Raw genomic sequence first — 23755 nt, forward strand, 5'->3', positions numbered from 1 at the left:
TCTACATTAAATTTAGATACCTATATTAATTATATATATTGTGCTGGCATTTGGCAGTCTCCTAATTAAAATTTCTATCATATAAAGAAGGTCTGCAGCGGTTTAACTGTCATTTCTTACTTATTGGGGCAGAATTGTGCAATGTAGGTAGTAAAGGAGAAAATGCGCTTGATGAAATAATAAAAAATGTGAATTAACAAGTGCAAAGTGAACTTCATCTTAATTTGCAGTTCAGGAGAGAGGCATTAAAACACAGTTATCAACATAGTTATCAGCTGAACTACTTTCTATTGTTGTACTGTGATAAATAATTTAGCGAGTTTGTTGTCTTAAATAAACCCTGTTTATAAACTTACCAAAAGTGTTCTTAGCAACTAGCTCACTTTACAGTAGCAGCTGAACAGTAGCCAAAGGTGCAAGTTATTCAATCTTCTTCAGTGCACCATGTGCAACTCAGTGACCTTAACAATGGTAGGAAGGTTAGAAGTAAAGCTGTCTATGTCAGCATCATTTATGTGGATGAATTTCAATTTCACTTTATTCCTGGCCTTACTGAAAAAGTGATTTTCTTTATTTCTAACAAACAATTGTATAAAGCAGTTAAAATAATTGCTGCGTTTACTCTTCTTGCCAAGGTCATTAGACGTTCACAACCAGTTAGTAGGGAGCTGGTAATGGAGAAAACCAGATATGGTAAAGCCCAATGTCCAGAGGAGGGGTCAGGTAGAGTTGTAATGCAGATATCAGGCAGAAGTAGGTCACACAGTGATCAAGAATAATTAAAAAACAGGGCAGGAGTCAGGAAACCAGATGATCAATACACAGTAAGTTGCATTTAAGAAGCTGCAATAGAGCAACATTACATAGCATTATTTTGAATTTAAAGTGAGTTATGAGTTCTTTTTTATTTTTGGGCCAAAGTGGCCAATGATGACATTGTGACAAACTCCACAGTCTCCTGCATCATGGTGTCAGTGTCACTGGATCATGTGGGAGCATCACAGGCACACATCTCAGGGTGGCTTGGATACATTGCAACACTGCGATCTACAACATACAGAGGGGTAGGTGTGCTTATTATAATTTTGTACTTAACCTCTGCCACTTTAATATTTATCTCCACCTAAATAATGAAAGAAAAAGAAAAGTTTAAAAGTAATTGCTATTGAAAGAGGTAGACAGATATTAACAATTATATTTATAAATAGCATATTGAAAATTTGTAACAAATGGATATTGGAAAGTCACTCTCTTAGACACTAATTTACTCTAAAAAACCATACCTTTGTTAGTCTACTTACCATTGGCAATATCAAACTAATAACATTTTTAATAACATTTTTGAATGACTTGGACAGTTTTAAAAGAAATTGGTGGGTAACTGGTCATGTACTTGGTCCCCCCGTTGTGGCTATTGGGGAATTGCCAAGAACCCTTTTATAAACAAGGTATAGCAACTGGGTGAATTTGACACATTTTGTTTCGCCGAAAATTCGCCACCGGCTAAATGTCGCCGACGCCCATTAAAGTCTATGGGCATCAAGATTTTTTTGACGTGCAGCGCCATACAAGTCTATGGGCGTCATTTCTGCAGCAAAACAAGGCGAAAAAAATTCACCCATCCCTAATAGCTACTTACACTAACACAATTACTACTTTGTTCATACAGCACTGTCTATTTAAGAACAAAAAAACTACAAGTAAAACAATACTTAAACCATATAACATTTATAAATGGCTGGTTTTCAATGGTACTTTGAAGTCTGATTAGGCCTTAACATGATATCAGAAATAACATGAGTCGTCGCCTTCACCTTTAACTGGCTGATTTCTTGAACACACATGATATCCAAGGCTGTAGTCATCTCAAGATCTACAGGTAGCTTAATAAAGGTGCTGGTATATATTTATATTGTTTGGAGGGGTTGAACTTAATGAACTTTGATCTTTATTCAACCCAAATTAACTATTTAATCTGCTTGTGTACCTTACATTAGAATGGGTACAGTTCAAGGCTGAAAAAATTAACTATAGCTAAAGCAGTAACTCTAGAATAGTATTATGCAGAACTGACATTTGAGTGGGGTTAGGGGGTACTTTAGAGGGGGGCTGAGAGGGAAAAGCACAGGGTGTGGGAGGATTATCTATCGCGTTTTGACATAATTATGACAAAAGAATATGGACAAAATGGATTAGGGACATGGCCATGCATGTCAGGGGGAATTTTTATTCATTGGGGAACCATTGTTGGAAGGGCTCACCAACCTGTGGAGACCAGAGGGCTAATAATTGGGGCCCAAGGGCCCTGCTAAACTAGTAGTATGGAGCACAACAATTCCTGATGGTGGCCCTGGCACTAAGCACTGCATATTTACTTAATGTTACAGTGCCACTTCATATGAAGGGAGCTTGTTTTTATTTTGGGGAAAGACTGGCATGTTCTTGTACATCTACAAACAAATGAAACCTCAGAGTCAGATTACACTCACAGTCCATTCCCAGTTGCTGTTGCATTAGTGTGATCAACCGTTTCAGCAGCGCACTCAGGAACCACCTTGAAGAACCACACTATTCCAGATCTCAGGTAAACGTTAACAATCTTTATTTTCACATCTGATTTACAAACATAGCGTCCGAGGTCTGACGCATTTCGTGGCCACGCACTTCCTCAAAGACCTCATTTCTCATTAGCATACACAACATTTAAACTTCCCATGCTAATTAATTAATTATTCATATTCATTGTATAAAAAGGACATTTTCAAAATCAATTCATATAAAAACAATTGAATAATTCAGATCCATTCAAAGCAATTAATTTACACGTTTGTCAAATTGTATATCTTAATTAATTCGTTAAAAATTATATTTCATATCATTCCTCACAGCTGTATATATACTTTGTTCAAACTTTAATTAAATGCCAAGCTTTCCTTCTAGTGATCAATTTGATACTGTAACAAACTTTCGATACTTACAGACATTTAAATTTTATTTACCATGTAGCAATTCAAAGGGGCTATAGTATGTTTGGTCTAAAAGTAACAGCTAATGTTAAAATGTTACCGAATAAATACCCCTCAACCCTCTTAACCACTCCTGTAAATCTCTTCTAAGGAAGGGCGGGTGGGAAACCTCTCTTCTCTCTCCTACTATCAAATGGTGGCACTTCCTAATTAGATTGGCACTAAAATGGCCACCAGTGCCCACCCTTAGGCTTAACCACCCCCCTTTTCCTAACCTCTCCAATAGGGTCCTGCCTGTGTTAAGCCCGGGTCATGATGCCACTCCTCCTATCCTTGTTGCTATCCGTGGCATTACTTTCTGTCACCTTGGTTGTTTTCTCTCTCTTCCCTATTTCCTTCTATTTTTCTTCCCTCAATTAGTTCTATTCTATCGGAATCCAATGCTGACTTGAACGCTCTCTGCAGGACCTTCATGTCATATACCTTTTGTAGAAATGTATCACGCAATTTGTATGATTCCTCTATAAACTTGCTCTCCTCACTGCAGTTCCTGTGCAGTCGCAAGAACTGTCCCTTCGGGATACCTCCATTTAAATGAGGTACATGGCAGGAGTCTGCTCTCAGAATTGAATTCCCTGAGAATAGTTTGGTGTAAACAGTAGCCACAACCCCCCTATTTTTCATACTGATCCATAGATAAAAATATGCAATATTCCTTGCATCAAAGGTGGTGGTCCGGGCACTAAGCACTGCATATTTACTTAATGTTACAGTCCTCTGCACTCAACCCATTATCAATATATTTAAGACAGAGACATTTTGTGCATACTGCTACTGAAAAATGCCTTACCCTTTAAACAAAACAGGGATGTTTGTCCATATTCCATATTCTATTGCTTCATTATATATTTTGTTAAGGGACTAAATATATAATGAAGCAATAGAATTCTTAATGAATCAGATGAAAATTAAGCGTAGGACTGGCCAGATATGGGATGACTTTGACGTAGTTGGCCAGCTTAAATATATTGCAATATATGGACAAACAATCCCTGTGTTGTTAAAAGGGTAAGGCATTTTTTAGTAGCAGTATGCACAAAATGTCTCTGTCTTAAATATATTGATAATGGGTTGAGTGCAGAGGACTCTTGTATTTGACTATATGTATTTTGTGGTCACAGCCTCATTGCACCCCCGCCTAATGTTTTTAAAAATCAGTGGTGAGCACAACTTTCCCTTGTTTCTTAATGTTACAGTGCCACGTCATATGAAGGGAGTTATGAGTTTGTTTTTATTTTGGGAAAAGACTGCCATGTTCTTGTACATCTACAAACAAATGAAACCTCAGAGTCAGATTACACTCACAGTCCATTCCCAGTTGCTGTTGTATTAGTGTGACGTGCTTGAGGGCCTTATGTAATGATGAAGTGCACATAGTTAAACTAGTTATCCGAACAGCTCTGAGTTTTTTTAAAGGGCAGAGCTGGATGATGATCAGGCCATTCCTAAATTAAAAGGAAAATCTCAATGGAACTTTAACAAAACTAATACCTCCAAGCATTTTTTTTCAAAATAGCAAAGGCTGGATGCAGTTCATCCAAATCTATTCAATTACCTTGAGAAATAATGCTAATAGGAATTTCAGGAGGCAATTGGTTACCACTGTTAATCCTTTCATACTAGGAACTAGCGGCACAATAGAGCTGCTGGAGGCACTAATAGGTTTTTTTTCCCTTTCATATATTACATTTTATTTGTGAAGAAAAAAAGAAATTGTTTTTCTACAGGAAATCAATTCTGAGCAGCAGTAAATCCTGAGCTTTTTGACATGGTCTGGCTTAGCTCTGTAAAGATGAAAATGCAGCCAAATGTAATGTACTGATATGCATGTAATGTATATTGTAATATTCATTTCCATTAACATTGTTATGTGTCATTTCCAGTTAATACAGGAAATTATACAGTTTTACTTTTACTGATATTGAGGTATCCATATTTATATATAATACACAAGAGCCATGAATATCCTGTAAATGATATCCTTAGAAACAGTGCTTAGTGATGTCATCGGTTATAATTGGAGCTTAGTGATGTCATTTCTGTCACACTGAAACTTGTGTAATACGATAAATAAAGTACCCCCTGTTGCAAAATATGAGGATAGCCTGTATGAAAACACTCGTGTTTTATATGGTCATGGAACTCCTCATTAACTTATAATATCCTTATATTTTACAAGATGGGGTACTTTATTCACAATATAATGCAATGAAGAAGATATTGCAGCCAATGTGTATTTTGGAATCTGAAAATTGCTTATAAGAAGGTTTGTGCGGTAAAATTGCGAATATTTAAATTTATTGGATTTGTAAATAGAGTAATATAGGAAAAGCTGCTTTTTGACCTAAGTCTGCATGTTCATTTTTATGTTTCTTCATGCACAAAATCCAATTTTCTTGGATTGCTATTGGAAGGCACAGGGTAGAGATTCTGAAGTGATTAAGCTGAGGATGACAATACATACAGTATATAGCAATGTAGTAATATTATGGATAGGAGGCAGTCCCATAACATATGGAGTTAGGTAGCAGACTATTGTAAAAAAAATGTATTTGCAAAAAAACCCAAAAAACATACACCAATGCTTACTCATTTCAATATACTCTGTTTTCCAAGGCCTAACTTTACGTAATTCCTTAATGTCCTGCCATTGTGGCTTATGGTTACCCTGAAGCATAATATGTCTTAAATTTATACTTTTTATTCTTCACAATAATGCTATCGAAACTTTCCCAGCTGCAACTTTACTACTGCTTATAGATACTCTATGGGGACAATTTATTAAGCTGCAGATTTTGCGGATCAGGCTTTTTGATGCCAAAAATCCCAAAAAGTTGCTGAAAATAACATATCCGGCATTTATTATGCTACAAAACTGCGACGATTCCAAATATGAAAATTCTCCAGCTAAAACCTGTTGAGAACATGTAGAAGTCAATGGCAGATGTTCCCTTTACAACTGGAAGATCTGTGGCTTTAGAGGTTTTGTGTTTTTTAGAGTTTTTGACACTGACTGTTGTGCGACAATACAAAAAAGTCATAGTTATTGTTCGGCAACTTGAAAAATTTTTTTTTTGTGACTTTTCTCTTTTTTATATGGATTTTTTAAATAAATGTCATGACATTCATGGTTTTAGAGAAAGTGAGTTTAGTCATGGTTTCATAAACCTCAAAAACCACTAAAATCCAACCTTAGGCCTCTATGTGTATTTATATTCATACAATACAAATCTCTGCTGTGATTTGTGATATATATAAACCATTATACTTTTCTTCTAGGTCTCAGTACTTATTGCTTGTTATCTCCCTTTGGGATTATTGGCACTATCGATGCAATTAAAATCAGTGTATAAAGACACAATTAGCTGCAGATAAAAGACATTATGCCAGTCTGGCTTTTCATTACTGGTTTGCCTGCAAGTGAGTAGAAGCATAGAAACCCTTTATACTGAAACAGCTAATCAAAAGCACATCATTTCAGTCTTATACAGAATATATTTGCTCATTTGCTGAAGTATAATATATATATATATAATATATATATATATATATATATATATATAAATTCTAATTAAAACTTATACATTTTATTAAAAAAAATATATATATGTATAAATTGACTTTCTTCTAACATCAAGGAATGCACTTCTACCTTCTCAATGATCTGCTGGCAGTAAGGTTCATTCCAAGACTTTATTATATATATTTATATATAGTTATTATATTCCCCTATAAAAGCATCTTCTGTGAGAAGCATGAATATCCCAACTTGGCCAATCTTTCTTCATAACTGAGACCTTCCATATTAGATTACTCCTTCCTGAAGTCTCACTACTTTAATAATGTCCTTTTTAAGTACTGGAGACAAAAGAATTTATACTGGCTTTTACTGCTGCCATTGCTTGTTAAGGCTCAGTTTATTAATACCCATAGATCCTTCTCCAGTAACCCTTTTCTTTTTTCCACTAAGGGTACAAGTAGCCTGCTTATTCTTACATTTCAAGTGCATAAACTTATATTAATCAACATAGAAGTTCTCCGGTTTAGTAGCCTAGATCAATGGTTGGTCAAGATCCCCCTGCAAGGATGACACATCATGGATGCATTGAAACATTTTTGTATTAATTTTGTCATTGCATAACATATTGAAACCTGCTGTCTATATAAACATTAAAGCAGGAGAAGAAAAGTGTGTCCCATGTCATTGCACCATCCCATTATTTTATCTGAGATCCCAACTGTACAAAGTAAAACTTAACTTTTATTAAATAATCCAAATTAACACGAGAAAATATATCTTAAAAGCAAGGTTAGGTAGGGTAGCTGTTTAGACACGAGGTCATCAGCTAGTATACGATACATAAGATTGAGACTATGATGTGGGTTTATACTACAGTAACAACTGTTGCCCAACATCAATCCCAACTGCTGTAGTGCTGGCGTGCCTCAGTACATGTGAGGGATGGATGGCGTTTGGAGTTGTGTGGGCATATAAAAATCAAGCCCAATGCTTACATCGTAAGCACAAATGCCGTAACTAGCAACTTCCACCTGAGAGGCCCAGAGTCGACTGCAAAAGTACTTTCACATCGCCCCTCGTATCAAAGAAGAGGTAGCGAAGTAATGGGAGGCGGAAGCGGACTTCCGATATCGAGAACACACCTCGTTCCCTCCCACACCAACCTTCCTTTGAGGTTAGTCCAAGGTTTGGACACGAGTAGCCGGTTGGCAAAGTGCCATTGAGTGGATATCGGCGAGCCGTAGTGCCCCTCTCCAACCCTTCCACCATTCCTCCCTTCCACCAAACCACCAATCCCAGCTAGTGATCGTCCCTGCCTAACAGTTAAAAATAGGATGCGCCTGATGCGCTTACGATGTAAGCATTGGGCTTGATTTTTATATGCCCACACAACTCCAAACGCCATCCATCCCTCACATGTACTGAGGCACGCCAGCACTACAGCAGTTTGGATTGATGTTGGGCAACAGTTGTTACTGTAGTATAAACCCACATCATAGTCTCAATCTTATGTATCGAATACTAGCTGATGACCTCGTGTCTAAACAGCTATCCTACCTAACCTTGCTTTTAAGATATATTTTCTCGTGTTAATTTGGATTATTTAATAAAAGTTAAGTTTTACTTTGTACAGTTGGGATCTCGGATAAAATAATGGGATGGTGCAATGACATGGGACACACTTTTTTTCTCCTGCTTTAATTCTATGTATCATGTGACCCTGCACACCATTAATTTGCTATATCTTTATCAATGGATGGTGCTACCTACTACCTTTTGATGCAATTGTCTATATAAACATCTTTAACATGTTTAATATCCATTCATAAGAAGCACCACCAAAACCAACAGACATTAGTCTGGTCTTTTAGGGGCAGATTTAATAACTGGTGAAAAGTCGCCAGCGACCGCTTCGCACCCATCGCTACACTTCATCAGACGAAAATTAGCTCAGGCAACACTAATTCACTAAAATACGGAGTTTCGTCCCAGGTGCGAACGATGGCGACGTTTCGCTAGCGGTACTTCGGCAATGCGAGCATTTCAAAGTGAAGATACGCTAGCATTCATTTCTGCCTAGCGAAAAGTCTTGCGCTCAGGTTAATTTGCATATGGCGGGAAATTTAAAGTTGTATGACCAGTGCTACGAAATATGTTGGCGCTATATAAATACATGTTAATAAAATAAGAATAAATACTTTTCATTTACACTGTTCATTACACATGTTTAGGAAACCTTAATAAAGACAATACAGTTGTTATAATGCCCTACACATGAGCCCTCTGTGAAGTTAATGTTCCATATGTTAGAAAATGTATGGAGAAAAGTGGTTACAAAAAAATTTTTTTAAGGACTTTTGCAGACTAGTCGCCAGCTTTTTTTGAAAGTGGATGCATTTTCCACTCAGAATATGTAAGTGACAGAAGAATGAGGAAGATCTAAGAACTCCATTGCACTTCTCCTGGTCTGAGCTGGCGAAGGCAAGTCTGGCGAAATAGGTAACATTCAGTAAAATCCGCATTTTAGTGAATTTTCAGAGTAATGTCCATTCAACAGAGCGAATTGTTGCCTGGCTATAGAGTGCAAATGAGCGCTATCACCTGTTTCTCTCGCTAGCAAATTGGCGCATGCGCCCGTTAGTAAATCGGCAATGTCCTTGCAGGTGGCAACGCTGGAGAAAAGTCACAATAGTTAGCTACTTTGCCCTATAGTAAATCTACCTCTTAGTCTTGGTGATGCTATTTGCACATGGGTATAGTTGGCAAAAGTTGGATTCTTGTACAGAAAGTTTTATTAAACTAAACATGGAAGCAGTGTTTCAAGCACTGAGGGCTTCTAGGCATTGTTGGTTTAAGGCAAAGCTTACACAAGGCCGTAGCAGGCTCCAGGGTAGGAATATTGGCATCAAGTTCTAAGGCTTCCTTGACCTTTTGTAGATTATTACAATGCAAAAATATTCACATCAGAGCCCTCCAATAGTTGTTCCACTGGGGCTGGAAGAGCAAACAGTACTATATAAAGACTACAGAAGGGCTATATTTTTGTAAGAGAAATTATTTCTAGATTGTAGCAGATGAGATTTTCTTGAGTTTTTTTTTCTTTGAGTTTTTCTTATAATATTTCTGGGCTATTCCTAATGAAATTGTTATTTTACAGTAATTGTTATTAATGACATTTATCTATAAGTGTCAACATATTCCACTGCACTGTATGATAAATATTTACATACGGTATATACATCAAACAGATTCACATACAAAGCAACCATTAAATGATAAAAAAGGTAAAGAGGGCCCTTCCCCAAAGAGCTTACAATTTAGAATCATTCTATATTCTAGTTTGGGATTCAAAATATAGAAAAATAGCTGTTCTGGTCTGATAAAAGACCATATGCTATCTGAAATATAACATAAAAAAAGACTGTCTGGGTGTTTAGACCAGAGAATCATTATAGCACAGATAACTCTTTCTTTTCAATTAGGCAACCAACCTAATTATTTTTTTTCGCCATTCAATTTGAGGATCTGAAGGTCATCACTCTTCACTCATCATCATCATCGCCTTCATTATAAACTTTAATTGGCGGATATTGTCAAGTGAACTACTTGTTACTTTTTGAAGAGAATTTAATAATAAATGGCTGCTGTAAATGGAGATCATGCAGCATTAGACTGCTTTCCACGTTTTTGGGTGCAAGAGGAAAAGTGTCTTTTACAATGCATACATTATCCCGACTACAACAGTATATTAACTTTCCATCCTCATATCCTCAGCCTCTTATAAAAGAGAAATAATATATATCCTGGAATACAGAAAATTCCTTCTAGGATATATCACCTTATTTATTTTTAAATTATTTCTGTTCATGTCTCCTGATAAATGACTCAAGCAAGGCTATTACTTCGCCCTATCAAACAGTAGGACATAAACTACTGGAGGGGATCACTGTCCATTCTACACTGTTCACAGCAGCCTTGTAGGCAGAAAGGGCTGGATCTATCATGACAACCAATTTATCTACACCTAAGGCACCATGTCTATCAGATAGGATTTCCTTTTGGCTTAGTGCAGTAGAGTATTTGTATCCTAATATGTCAGTTGCTCTATAATGGGATGATAACTTGCCTTCCCTTTCTCTTTTCTTAGAAAACAACTTGTTGCTCACTCTGGTACCCCATCTAGTGATTGAGATAAACAGTCATGTTCTATGAAGGCATAGCTGCCCTACTGCTTTCCCAAGAGGATGCAATCCATCCTTTAAATGTAAATAGAATCTGCTGATGGATAAAAATCATTGAGTTGTTCTACTACTGAGATTTGTTGTTTTTCACTAAATGCCTACAATATTCCCAGAATGTGAGAGTGGAGGAAACAATAAATCACAATGCTTTATACCTTGACAAGGAATTGTGAATCTGAGATGGCTTCTGCTTTGTGGGTAATTAAGCACAGGAGCAGGAAATTGACTTATTTATGTTAATATTTTATGCACCACAATCTGCAAAACAATTCATGAATATGTGTGGATATTATTCAGAATGGGATTTTTGTCATACAAAATGGTTAAAGAAAAATGTCATCATGTGGTAATAGATGTGCTGTGACTGTCTACAACTGAAGAGTGTATGCCAAGACCAGTTTGGAAAGGATTTCATAATACCAACCCTGTTTCTAGAATTCGAGAAACTTCACAATTCAGCTAAAAAGTAACTGGTCTCGAGGATATACAAATCTAACCTTATGTTTTTTGAATCCCCTTTCCCAAAAGTCTATGCAAAGTGGAAAAGTATGTTGCCCAGTTTAAATGAGGACATTTGAGAAGCAGATGTAAAGACCATGCATGGAGGGTTAATCTCATATAGAGATAAACTAATACATTTTTGCATATATATTATAATACTCCGCAGAAGCTATCAAGGATTTTTGGGGATAGGGAGGATAAATGCCCTCCCTATTCAAATTTGATACACTTGATATACAGCTGCCCATTAATTGGAGTGATGTTCTAAATTACATCTCATTAAGAATTCAGCTATATGTTTACTTGGAATAGTAGAAAGATTCACAGCGTCAACTAAAGCAAGAATGCTCTTGAAGGTGCTATTTTTTTATGCATGTAAAATATAGTTAGATAGTTAAATTGGGTTGAAAAAAGACAGAGTTAAATTGGGTTGAAAAAAGACAAAGTCCATCAAGTTCAACCCCTCCAAATGAAAACCCAGCATCCATACACACACCCCTCCCTACTTTCAAATAAATTCTATATACCCATACCTATACTAACTATAGAGTTTATTATCACAATAGCCTTTGATATTATGTCTGTCCAAAAAATCATCCAAGCCATTCTTAAAGGCATTAACTGAATCAGCCATCACAACATCACCCGGCAGTGCATTCCACAACCTCACTGTCCTGACTGTGAAGAACCTCCTACGTTGCTTCAAATGAAAGTTCTTTTCTTCTAGTCTAAAGGGGTGGCCTCTGGTACGGTGATCCACTTTATGGGTAAAAATATAGTTTATAATTGGATTAGACTAACTACACTGACGGTGGGAAATTGGCTAATGTTAAACAATCAAGTGCTGCCTCTGCCTAATTTCACTTTTGAAAAGAGAGTTTGGCCTCTTAAATGTACCTCTGTATAGATCATATGGTTGCAGAAAGAGAACTGATGGCTACAGTATGTTATCACTGACTTTTATAAATCAGTGCAAAAAATGGTTTTGGGTCTAATGAAATATAAATTGGAAGATAATAAATTAAACTGTGTTGGAAATGTATGTTTTTGTTGTTTAAAAAAAAGTATTAAAAGAAAGAAAATGTATCCTTCATGCATAACATTAGTAACTGATTAAAGGCAGTTCTTACAGAAGTACAGAAAGCACATGTAAGCTGAAGCAGATATACCACTGCAGTAATCACTTGTATTTTCCTGTAGTGAATCTTGTCCATAGTTGCTGGATGGATAAGAGGATAAGCTCAGTCCCACTTGTCTTGCTTACACTGTCAACATGTAATTTGTTGTAAAGTGAGTTAATTGAACAGCTGGCTTTGCTTACTTAACAACTCAAAGTTATTTTTCATATCTTCGCAGACAGATTTATTTAGCCAAAAACATGAACATAAATCACTGTAAACATGTTGTGTTTCTGACTTGTATATATAGTAGGCAGTAAAGGGAAACTTGTTATGTAATGTTTCCCTAACACCTAGTTTTAAACTACTACTGCCATAACTATCTGAGGCAGAAAAAATAATAATAAAAAGAAGTCCTAGGAAGGGGAAAATATGCTGACTTTTAGCTTTTGCAGTGTAATCAAATCAAATGGGAACAAAAAGTGCTTGTTTTGGCTACACTAGGTTCCGTTCAGAAATCACTGTTTTGTCATTGAGCAAATTATGGAAGTTCAAGTAGCAGGAACTTTGGAATTATCAAGGAGTCTGTCTGCGTTTCAGAAAAGGAAGTTGGATAATTAAAGTTCCTCTATTAACTTGCATTTTTCTGCAAGATTGTACATAGTACAGGAGAATACATGTAAGAGCAGAGTTTTATATTTGGCAGTAAGGATGTGGAATGCCCTGCTGGGTGATGTTTTGATGGCTAATTCTATGAATGCCTTTAAAGGAGAACTAAAACCCCACTGTGATAAATCCCCACTGACCCCCCTCGGCTGGCCCCCCCCTCCCTGCCTCCCCTCTGCTCAGTGTTAAGCGTAGCTCACGGGCGACATCTTCAGTAATCCTCATAGAGTGAGCGGTGTATCAGCGCATGCGCAGTTGGAGCACTTTTCCCGTTTGTTACAACTGCGCATGCGCCGGAAGTGACGGAAATGGCTGAAGCACCAGAAGAAGACCGAAAGCACCGTAAGATGGTGCCCTTGAGCACTCACTCTGCATTTGGCATCAGTAATACTACAGGGAACACAATTCTGGGGTAACACTTAGCAGGAAGGAGGAAGGGAGGGGGGCTAGTGGGGAGTTATCACAGTGGGGTGTTGAATTCTCCTTTAAGAGTGACTTTAAAATTTCTTGTACAAGTTTAACATCAAAGTCTATTGTGATATTAAAATGTACAATTAGTGAAGATATTGGTGTATATATAATTTATATATGAGATGGTATAGATAGGTTGGAAGGTATAAGTATGTGTGTGTATGTGCACTGGGGTTCATTTGGAAGGGCTGAACTTGATGAACTTAACTATGTAACTATATTATCACTCAGTGGCAGCTTTGAGAGATGAGCAAACACATCTGAGAAATGTAAAAATCTCAACGAAAGTTAAAAGCTACAATATCATACAATTGTATTTTTTAGCAGAGATCATGTTCACATTTACTTCTGAATGCAAGAGTTACTCAGCAAGTGCACTTTTTGGTGTCACTCACCATATTGTGGAAAAGCTGCTAAGTGCCATACTGTACGTGCAGAAAGTATGTATTCCCTCACTAGCCTTTATCACCCATTGACTTTGAAATTGTGAGTATGATATATATATTTATAATATATTCATATTAACAACCATATTTCTTTATTTGACTTAGGAATTTCCTCACTGCTGGCTGCTCTGGTAGAAAGTAGTTTTTACTTATCTGTGATTGCCCCCCTTCAGTGTAGAGTCTAGAGAAACCTGGGGTTGGGGTTGGTTGTTTTTTCATTAGCCTCATTAATTTAATGGGAGTGTCGTTGGGTATAAGACTAGGAGATCATTAAAATTCTGAACCTTTATTAAAAAGCCATCAGTAGCTTTAGGGTATGTTACAGGACATATTTTAATAGTATACAGCATGAAGAAAAGTCCCACGTCTGATAGTATTTACAATATTTTTCTCACTGGTTAGCAATTACAGATAAGAATTGTACTCACTGGTTAGTTCTTGTAGCAGCTGCATGTCTTCTGGTGACAAATGAGCATTCTGGGCTTGCATACCTTTCATATGGGCCTCTCGTCCCTAACAGTTCTGAGCCCTGCATAATCTGAAGAACCTAAACCTGAGTTTAAAATACACTGTAGTTACACATGAATGGGAAAATGTATCAAAAGTGTAAAATCCCAAGATTTATGACCCTTAGCAACCAATTGGATGTTTTCTTTCAAACAAGAGACAGATAAATGCTACCTGTTGATTGGTTGCTATGTTCTTGCTGCACATAAATCATCAGTGCTCCCCACTAGGCCAAAAATACACAGACAGTAAACAACAACAACAAATTCATGGTGTACAGGTATGGGACCTGTTATCAAGAATGCTTGGGACCTGGGGTTTACTGGATAAGGGATCTTTCTGTAATTTGGATCTCAGTACCTTAAGTCTACAAAAAATTTAAACATTAAATAGACCCAATTGGATTTTTTTGCCTCCAATAAGGATTAATTATATTTTAGTTGGGATCAAGTGCAAGGTACTGTTTAATTACTACAGTGAAAAAGGAATATTATTAAAAATAAGAATGAATTGCTTATAATGGAGCCTATGGGGAAATGGCATTCCCATAATTTGGAGCTTTTTGTATATCAGATTCAATATCTGTATATCTCTTTAATCAATCATACCCACAGTCACCAGTGATTACAAAAAATCCAGATATATTTATTCTTTCGATTACTTTCAGGCCCGGATTTGTGGAAAGGCCACCTATGCCCGGGCCTAGGGCGGCAGGATTTTAGGGGGGCGGCATGCTGCCCAACCACACCCACATTGGTTCAAAAACACTGGGGATGTGCTGGAGATAGAATCATTTTTTTAATTTCCTGTGCGCCAATCCCCATTGTTCCAGTCCAGATGATGAAAATTTGCACAAATTAAGGAGAGGGGACAGGGGTGACGAATGGCAGTGGGCCTAGGGGCAACCACACTTTAAATCCGGCCCTGATTACTTTGCCGCAATAAACCCCTTAGCAATCAAAGGTTGACAGAATATACTAAGACCTATAGTTCAGTTGCTATATGACTGCAGGTCCACATCATTACCTCAATGATCATCAGGCCCCCATCCATCTGTTTGTCATCTACAGCTCCTAATTGAAGAAGGCTTTAGAAGTTCACAGGGTTTCTCATGGCTTAAAACATGCAATTTATGTTAACTGTCTCACTATTGCCTGCAGGGGTACTGTAAATCACTAAACAGAAACAGCTGACAAAAATGTCAGACTTGTAAAGGAATTGCATGCAAATTATTGACCATAGTACTTTTTCTTTTTTTTTATCATATAATCAGTGGATGGACATCTGATTTTTGCAGCGATTAGTTCCAGGTCATTTGGGTGCTACTCTGTTCTGACTTGGCTCAGAGTGCAGGTGATAATGTCCTAGTAAGCTGCAACGTTAGTCTGATTGTGTGTGCCATAAAACAATATTAGATGGGATTGACAAGTCAATGACTCAAACTGAAATGGCACCCAATAACACAGATGTGCATGAGATGTTAATGTGGCCTGTGAACTAATTTCACTATAGATGTTGATTGACTAATGTTATTGGGAATAAACCAGACATAAATTAGTTGCACAGTGTAGAAAATTGCTTTTTGCCCATTTTTAGATTATGTGCATTATCCAACCATGAATGTAGCTGCATTTCTATTTTTGTTTTTCCATTTGAAACCATAGTTTCCCCGCATTACATTTTCTCACTCACAACCAAAAAATGGAAATAATGACTAAAAATGACTGATAATTTCTGGCTCCGAGGGATTGATGGTATAATTTACAGACACACGGCCAGTAGAGGCTATGGACTAACAAGTGCAAGTCACTCAGGTCAAGCATATCTGGTGTCAGTTGTTCAGCCATAAATTATTTACGAGCATGCCTTTATAGAATTTCTGTGGAGCTTAAAAAAAGAATCAAGATGGTGTCTCATGGATGCAGTATAAAATAATAAATGGCTATTACAATTAAAAACAATAGAGAAAAATTCAAGCAAGTGTTGAATGCAGTATTGGGCTCAGTGCAGAAAAAGTTGCAGTTCAGAACGTTATGGCATAATAGTCTATCATTATTAAGATTCATACAATAGAAGACTCAATATACAATTGCCTGGGGCCTTTTTAAAACTAGCATAAAGCACGAATGGTTTGCTTTTCAGTTTTGTACTTGATTAGAAGGAGCACTAACACTAAATAATACATTATTTCGGTATGAAATGTTTTATTGATACCTAGTAAGTACCTGAAGGTGCCAGTGAGCAGATAGAAATAAGCCATTAGAAGTTATCTTAAGCCATTAAAGGCACTCTTTATGTCTTGGTACATTTTCTTGGCACAGTTTTCTTACTAGGTGGTGCAATTTAATTTGCTCTTGGCAAGCTGCTGAAAGCTATTGGAGGTGTATATGAAAGCATAATGAGAAACACAAGGGCCCTGGTGCAAAGTCTTTGCTTCACTATGCTTTCTTGTATCCTTAATTGGCTGAAGATCCAGTTATTGTTCCTTGGCTTTCCCTCTGGATCCCTGGCTCAGCAGTGGTCATAGTCTTTATCTATGCTGGCACCTGTTTGGCCTGTGAAACCCTCAGGTTTCCATTAAATTACTTAACTACCTCAAGAACAAGGATATCAAAAACAACTGCCATATTTATAAGAAAAGCAACCTCTGCAGATCAAGGCAGGCCCTAGCGTTTCACTAATCATTTGCTCATCGGTTCTACATCAAACCTTAATCATCACATTATGGATATGCATTTACATTCATTTCCTTTAACCCACTTCTGAATCTACTTCCTGGGATAAATATACTGAAAACCAAAGTTGTACCTTATTTTTCTGGATTATCAGTCACCACTCTAACAATAACCAAAATGAATCAATAGGGCTCCATTTTGAAGTACACACAATGTGCAAAATGCAAAATTCAAAATGAATCCAAAATGTATATCTTATATGTAATGCAGTGTTATTTTTGAGAGTTCCAATGTAATGTTATGTGCCAGTAAAACAGTGTACAGCTGTGTGACTGACTAATGTGTCCGCACTGGTATAATGCATGCATAAAGTGATTGTGTCAATGTGTATGTGAATTGCAGTACAGAGATGAATAGTGTGCATTTTATTATGTGCAAGTCAAGTGCATGTTTAGGTTCAATGTGCAAAGGGTGCCCTTGTAGGAACACCTACTCAATGCAGGTTTCAGTGTACACCTAAGTCAACAAAGTGGATGCAGCAGGAATCTTGGTGAAAGTACAAAAGAAACTGTAATTTTGAAGCTATTCTAGCACTCTGCACTGCATCTGCATCCCGGACCATCTTCATAACCTTTTCATCAATAAAGCTTCTGATCTGTTTCATGTCTGGAGTAGGGGCAATTCTAGAAACCCAAGCAGTATCCTTGGCAGTTTTGCAGGCAGACGAGGTGCATTTAAATATTCTAATGACTGTTACAGTTTTTTATAAAGACATACTTAGTATTTGTGACTTTTTATAACATGTGTGAATAACAGTTTCAGAACAGTCAGATGCCAGGGCCTAGCTTAACAGAATATAGATAGATGGGGCTTTGTATTTGGTGTACATATTTACTATAGATGTCAACAGGGTGGGGGAACAAATAATAGTTTTAATAAATCCAATACAAGTCAAGAAAGTCAGGATAATGGGTCAGAACACTAGTTGTGTGGGCCGTAACTAAACCGGCATGCTAACATAAAAGCAGAATCTAGTAATGTACCTCAAGAGCTGAAATTTCACTAATATGTTTTTTGAACTTCAGCTCTCATTATCCTAATCCCAGTCCAACCAATGGATAACTGAAGATGGGGGGGTAATAGCTGCCACCAACTGTTTTTGCGTCACGGTTTTTGATGCTGGCTTTTATGCAGCAATACGAAAAAGTCGTAGTTATCCTGCGATTTTGAAACTTTTCTGCGACTTTTGCTTTTTCAGTTCAGATCTTTTGATAGATGACTGTGGAATGGGCCTCCCTGTTACTGCACTGCCACCAACAGATGTACACCTACAAGGTGGCCAGGGTGTGAGTCTGCACCACGGTCCCCGTGGGCAGATATGATAGATCTTTCACTTCAGAAGAGAAATGCAGTATGTACAGGTCATAAACAATCATACATACAGGAGTTTGTGGATATGAGTAATGGAAGGCGTGGGTTATAAGAAAGTAGTAGTGATTTGGGTCATAGGTAATTAGTAGAGGCAACAAGGTCTAGACTTGGTCCAGATCTTGCACTGGGAATTCCAAATACGCTATTGCCCATGAGCAGTCATCAGCTGGAGGACTCAGCGCTGGACATCCTTAACAGAAAAGCATTAAACATATTTTACTCAATGTATTAATATGCAATGTGGAGCTTTTACCAAGTTAATTTTCTTGTCAAGTAGCCCCCTGTGAAGACCTACCCTAAAACTTGTCTCCACTGAGCCCCATTTACAAGACAAACTGGATTGGGGGAAAAGCGCTTGCTCCATATTCTCTTCCGATACGTTTGGAGTGAGAATTACACTTTAAATATATTTGTAAAATAATGAAAATTTGTCAGTTTTAGAGTTCTGCCACCATTTATTTCTTTCCAGTGTGCTTTGTTCTCCCACTCAGTTTCTATATCATTGTTCTAGTACATTTCCTACTTCAAGAATTCTACACAAGCAGCGTTCTTCTCTGACAAGTGTAAATGTCACAGTCTTAGCTACTTGACATGTTCATTCTCAGAGGATGCTGTAGGGATTTCTATCTTGGCCTAGTCTGGCTTTATAGGTGGAAGTGTAAAAACATGCAGGATAAAGCAAACACGACAGGATCTTGGCAAGGATTAAGAGTGAAAGCCTTCCTGAGTACATATTTACATTTGGTAATAGGCTGGGCTCCTTGCTGTGTATTTATTTGCTCAACAGATCCAGGTATTTTATTGCATTATTGTATGGTCTAAGCAGCCTTACAATACAATACAATACAACAATGCAATACATGGTCTCACAGCTTGTAAAACTACCTCTTCTATCATCAGGGTATGCTGGGAACTGTAGTTCCCAAGGTTGCATATCCACGGCCTAAGGTTAAAATTGTGGGTAATGACATGGAAAGAATTTAGAAATTTTGAATATGGCTGCATTCTTATTTGTTTTTAAAAAAGCTCCAGGCATAGTTATTTGCATTTAGTCTGGCAAAAGGCCCTTCTGGAATTATGGTCTGTCATTAGACGTGCAGCATCAAGCCAAGTGCTCTGTTTACGGTAAGTCATTGTATTTACCACACACTTCTAATTATATTGTTCTAATTATATACTAACATTAACACAGTTAGTCACAACACGGGGCCAAATCATGATTTCTTTTGATATTCCTTTGTTTTACTGAAACTGGATTCACAGAAAGAGGTAAAACCAATGTATTTAGTCTGATTTTATGTTTGGACATATTCTTATGTTCTGATATAATAAAGCATATTTGCAAGTGCAACAAAGTAACATTAGTTGAAGCTGAAAATATATGCAAGTACACCATATTCAACTGGCTTCTAAATGACACAGAACTCACATGAAGCTGTCCCTGGTTTGCCACAGGAATCCTTCCTAACCTTCAATGGTAGCCACTGGTAACATGGTCGAGAAAAGTGCAAAGAATCTTTTAAGTGTATGCAACTAATTGTATCATTTAGATATACTGTATAACAATAGGGATACTTAATTATTGCTGTGTCTAGGGATGTTCCACCCTCCCTTCCTTCCTTATACTTATAAATATACTTACATACAATACAATAAATGAAAAGTTAAATCCATATATATGTATATGGCACCGTCCTGCAAGGCCCACAACACAAAACTATATCTATCTATCTATCTATCTATCTATCTATCTATCTATCTATCTATCTATCTATCTATCTATCTATCTATCTATCTATCTATCTATATATATATATATACATATACTGAACTAAACAAATTAACCCAGCACTATCATTATACAACTTTAAGGAACAATTGGATTAAAGAGAACTTATCTGAATTTGGCAAAAAGAGACACTTTTGGTTACATGGTTTGTACAAAGTATGCATAAGCTGATGCGCCCCGCCACAGCCTTGGCGGGGCGCATCAGCTTATGCATACTTTGTACAAACCATGTAACCAAAAGTGTCTCTTTTTGCCAAATTCAGATAAGTTCTCTTTAATCCAATTGTTCCTTAAAGTTGTACAATGATAGTGCTGGGTTAATTTGTTTAATTCAGTATATGATATAAGCCACACACCCATGCACCAGACTGATTTTAATTGCAACACATGGATGAGCTGCATTTTTTGTTTTTGTATATATATACATATACATATATATATATATATATATATATATATATATATATATATATATATATATATATATATATATATATATATATATATATATATATATATATGTCCAATAGGTACCCGCACTCTTACTCCAATATCTGTTTGTGGTCCAATATCTGGTGCTGGGTCAATGGTAATTGTATAATTCTAAGAGAGGGACCTGCACTCCAGATTCTTGTGTTCGGTTCCCTCTATAGCCCTATTCTGCTACTGCAGGAAATCTAGCACCAATCTTCCTTGTGGTGTTACAGGAGTCCTGTGTCTCCGCTACAGGGGAGAGCAGCTACACTATGATGTGCCTTCACCCAGAGTCAGGACAGACTGGGCTGAGATACCCCCAATCAACAATCGCATACAGAGGAAAGGATGATGGGGTTATTTCCAGGACATTGTTGCCTTAAATAACCATGGTACATACATCAAGTCAACCAGGAGCAACATAATATTTCAGACGGTTTTATCTCTGAGCTGCTGAGAAGGAATCCCTTTGGCTTTCTGTGCCCTGAGAGGAGCTTGCTTTGCTCTTCAGTCCCTGACAATGACCCCCTTTCCTTCTGCACCCTAAATAAAGCACACTTTTCTGCCACTGGGTTCCCTACTGATTTTTTTTAAACACAGAGTAATATCTGGGACCTTGCAGCACCTTGCTTTCACTCTGCTGCTTCTGTCTCCCAGCACTTCCTGTGCAGCACTTCCTTCCTGTCAGCTCACAGGGGTGGGGACTCCTCCCTCTCCTTGCACAAAACAATAAAGAGGAGAGACAAGTATACACAGCTCCTCAGGGCCGGATTTACATAGCAGGCGCCCCTAGGCCACTGTCGTTCATCACCCCTCTCCCCTCACTTTTATATATTAAAATTTTCATCATCGGGACCTGAGCAATAGGGATTGGTGCACATGAAATATAAAAAAACATTTTATTTCCTGAACATCCCCAGTGTTTATGAACCAATGTAGGTGTGGTTGGGCAGCATGTTGCCCACTAAAATCCTGCCGCCCTAGGCCCGGGCCTTGGTGGCCTCTCCACAAATCCGGGCCGCAGCTCCTTACATAAATATGGCTGTATATACTCATATAAGTACAATTTTACAAAGGTGTGTATATATATATATATATATATATATATATATATATATATATATATATATATATATATATATATATATATATATGTGTGTGTATGATGTGTATGATGTGCTTGTATATATATATATATATATATATATATATATATATATATATATATATATATATATATATATATATATATATATATATATATATATATATATATATATATATATATATATATATATATATATATATATATATATATATATAAACACACAGTCAGCAGAACCTGAGAGTCTTAAAATAAGAACAGGATAAGAACAGTAATTCATAGTGTCAATATCCAGCCACAGACATCTCAAGAATGCATGTACAAGGAACTACAGCATTACAGTGTGGTGTTCATGTCTGAGTGAAGTTCACATTTACTGCAACTGCTTTATGCAGTAGGAAAAATTTTGAAATGCCAGAGCTCAGTGGTCACGTTTCCCATCCACTACTACTCGAGACTACTTATTAGCCATATCTCTGGGCACACAGCGATATAGGGACTAATGATTCAACGTATGCTCTTTATTGAGTGGTTCGGAGATGATGGGTTAGATTATGCTGTCCAAATCAGAAGCATTGCAAGGCAATTTCACCTGCTTGTTAAAGTATATACAATAATGGAGTAGACAAAAGTGCAAGCAGTATTCACAGTCAGCATGATTTGATTGTATTGCTCTAAATGTAATTAAATGTAACCCTTATGTTATTTCAGTATCTTATTCACTTGACATACAGTATGCATGCATGTGCACAAAGCAATTGTGACACTGTGCAGCTGGTCCGAGGATGCAAATATGTTGAAGGTCTCGAAAAAACCCAGAAGAGGCAGATAACAAATTTGAGACAGATTTAGAACATGGAACCACAACAAATTGCCATAAATCCCCCATTCCAGTAAACTTACAACATATAGGAATTGGTCAATAAGTTGTGTGACAAAATATGACTTTATTCAATCTGTCAGTAAAATAAAATATCCCTAAGGCTTATGTCACACATGGAGATTAATAGCTGCTATTTGAAGCTGGCTAGGACATTTTTATTGTGGGGTCAGCAGTCTATAATTCTAGCCAGTAGCAAGTAGCAGCTCCTTGTGGGATGGGGTGTTTAGATATGGTTGCATGGGAAGGACATCGAGTCATCTTGCAGCAGTGATTATTGGCAGAAAATATGCACCAGCATGTTTCACAGTAATATTCATGGGAACAGAGCCACTTGTGGATTTGATATCTACATTTTCTAGTAGACACATTCTTTTAAAGGCTTTTATTTATTCTTAACACACTCATGAGGTTATGTACAAAAACGCACTAAGTTTGCTCAGATGCAGTAACCTATGAAAAAAAACAAAACCTTTAAAACCATTACAAGCAAAAATCTTATTGGTTGCTATTAGTTACTGTACTGCTCCTGGGCAGACTTATGTAACATATTACATATGATTATTTTATCACACAAAGGGGGAATGTAATGAAAAGTTGCAAGCGTCATTTATAATAGCGTCTTTGTGAATGTTTAGCACTGCTTACAGCGAATAATCAGTCGCTAGCGGATATAATATTACTCATTTTCGCTAAGCAAAGGTTAAGCATTAACACCTGCTCAGGAGTTTCGTTAAATATTTTTGCAAAAAAGGTTTTGCGATTGCAAAATTTTATTACATCCACTGTGAACGTTCGCAAAAAGTATTTGTTCGCAAACTTTGAGATGAAGCCGTTGAGGTCTTTAACCAGTCAAAAAGGATGCAAAGACAAACGGGGGAATGTAATAAAAATCGCTAACGGAA

Source organism: Xenopus laevis, chromosome 8L, assembly GCF_017654675.1.
Source record: "Xenopus laevis strain J_2021 chromosome 8L, Xenopus_laevis_v10.1, whole genome shotgun sequence".
NCBI classification, from domain to species: Eukaryota; Metazoa; Chordata; class Amphibia; order Anura; family Pipidae; genus Xenopus; species Xenopus laevis.